The 2,500-nt window shown below is 38.9% G+C and overlaps 1 protein-coding gene across 1 annotated transcript in view; it reads right to left on the bottom strand.

Moving 5' to 3' along the window:
• Positions 1 to 377: 377 nt before the first annotated feature.
• LOC143030996 (uncharacterized) overlaps positions 378 to 2,500 on the bottom strand; it is a 10,513-nt gene continuing 8,390 nt past the window's right edge. Inside the window, exon 3 of the mRNA XM_076194316.1 lies at positions 378 to 2,500. This exon is cut by the window's right edge and continues 340 nt beyond it. The gene's annotated coding sequence lies outside the window, so the exon portion shown is untranslated.

Raw genomic sequence — 2,500 nt, forward strand, 5'->3', positions numbered from 1 at the left:
GCACTCCTTTTCACCCCCCCCCCCCCCATTTCTCACTCTATCCCTCCTCGTAACGCCCGCTATGGTTCCCAAACACTTCATCTCAAACACGTTTACATTTATCCTCTCTGCATCCCTTAATTAAAGTCCAAGTCTCTGTCCCATACACTATCGAGGGTACAATTACACGCATGTAGATGATGAGTAAGATCTCGCTCACTGTACTTGTTCCACTGCTACCCAATGGTGAGTAAAAACTCGTTTTTCATTCATTTTAATGCTGTACTTTATTTCAGATAATTATACATTACTAGATAGGTTTTTATAATATCATATACGAGTGAAAGCAGATGTTTCCTTTGAGTGAGTGAGTGTGTGTGTGTGTGTGTGTGTGTGTGTGTGTGTGTGTGTGTGTGTGTGTGTGTGTGTGTGTGTGTGTGTGTGTGTGTGTGTGTGTGTGTGTGTGTGTGTGTGTGTGTGTGTGTGTGTGTGTGTGTGTTGTTACGGACGGGCTGGTTATGCGAAGAGACGTTACTTGTAACGGATAGGTGCTTAAGAACCAGCTCACTTCTAGAAGTCACTGTAGGACTGAATTATCTGGTCAGGGCCTAGATAATTCGTAAGACTAGAAGTAAAAGTAACAAAGAAGATTCCAGGAAAGGAATATTAACTAGCGGTAACACTAGTAAACGAAATTATCAATAACATGAAACAATGGTCTCAAACTGTCAGGAAATAGATTCAATTTGGAAGTAGGTAGAAACAACTTTGCCAACCGTGTAGTTAATGAAGGGAATAAACTTCCTGCACAGGTAGTGCAATGTAGTTCAGTTCGAAGCTTTAAGAATCATTTAGATAAATACCTAAGTAAAATGCTGTAATGATTATAGTTTATCTTATATTATTTGTTTTTGTTTTGTTATCATTTGTCTGTCTGATTTTCATTTATTATTAGTTATATGTCAATTTATTATTATTTACTATTTACCTGTTTGTTTATTATTTAACTATACCTATGCATTTATTTATGTATTTTATTTGTTATTTACATTATCATAGTTTTTATCTATTATCTTATTATTAATATGATTTTTTTTTCGCATCCGACCTAGATATGGATCAAAAGGTCTCCTGTCGGCATGCTCCGCCTTTGTAATCCTTTGTAATATCTACAGGCAATAATAAACACAAAAGAGAATGGGCAGTCAGGTCAATGGGACCGTTACATGAATACAAGAATATGGAAAGTATGGTTCAAATACGAAGCACAAGACATGTATACAATATGGTACTAAGTACAAAGAGGTCAGGAACATATGTATCAAAAGAAGTACTAAGCACAAATACAAGTATAATACAATGCAAATGTATATAAGACAAGTAATAGAGGCAAAAGAGGGTAAAAGGGGGATCACTTCACACGAATCGTCTCCTGAGTCTAACCTGCGAGAGGTCTTATCAACAGAGCAATTGCGAGAAATGACAATGTGTAAGTGATTTTCATAGTCTATATGACATTGGACCGGAAGTGGGATACTTCCGGTGAAGGGTGCGGGCGAGCGCAGGATTGGGGGAGAGCAATTTGTCACACATCAACTTGGATAGTTTTAAGACTCTCGGCTCGCTTGAACAATCTACTTATCGAGTAAGTGTCAAATCTGTGCGCTCTGAACTACCTACTTAGGATTACTTTGCTTGACTGTTTGTTTTACTTACATCAAGAGTGCGCACATGATTTTCGCACGTAGGCAAGATTACATACATTGGACGTGCATTACTACTTACATTGTAACAACACATACATAGACAAGAAATATGAACATATTTATACATAATACAAAGAACACAATTCTATGACATAATAATTACATATATGACGTAATATCTAATATTACGTTACAGTGTGTGTGTGTGTGTGTGTGTGTGTGTGTGTGTGTGTGTGTGTGTGTGTGTGTGTGTGTGTGTGTGTGTGTGTGTGTGTGTGTGTGTGTGTGTGTGTGTGTGTGTGTGTGTGTGTGTGGCCAGTCGCGAGCATCAAGTTCACATTTTCAGACGATTCGGATGTTCGGATGACTCGGCAGGGATTGCCCCCCCCCCCTCCCCCACCCCCGAAAAATGATTCGATTTAGAGATGGTTTATTGTCCGAGAGTACATACATCGACATGCTGTTTCTTACTAAAATAACTGATCCTACCAGAATAAATCTGCCTTTACTGAAGTGGTTAACAAACGGGAGTGAACGCTTGAGCTATTGGTTGTTTTAAGAGAAGGTTACACAACTTTGTCAACGGTGATGAGAGGTGATAATGGACAAAGAACTGCGTAGTGTCGGCCTTATGGTCTCTTGCATTCTCCCTCATTCTTATGTTCTTATATAACAATGACACAACCGCAAACGCTTGATATAATCCAGGGAACTACTAAACAACAAAGCAACACAACAGAACGGAGAAATGGGTTGGGGCTTTGACTAGCTGATCTTTGGGAAAAATGGAAAGGGATTGGCCAAGGTTTGGAAGA

This window comes from Oratosquilla oratoria, chromosome 12 (genome assembly GCF_046742065.1).
Source record: "Oratosquilla oratoria isolate Oo_2021 chromosome 12, ASM4674206v1, whole genome shotgun sequence".
Lineage (NCBI taxonomy): Eukaryota > Metazoa > Arthropoda > Malacostraca > Stomatopoda > Squillidae > Oratosquilla > Oratosquilla oratoria.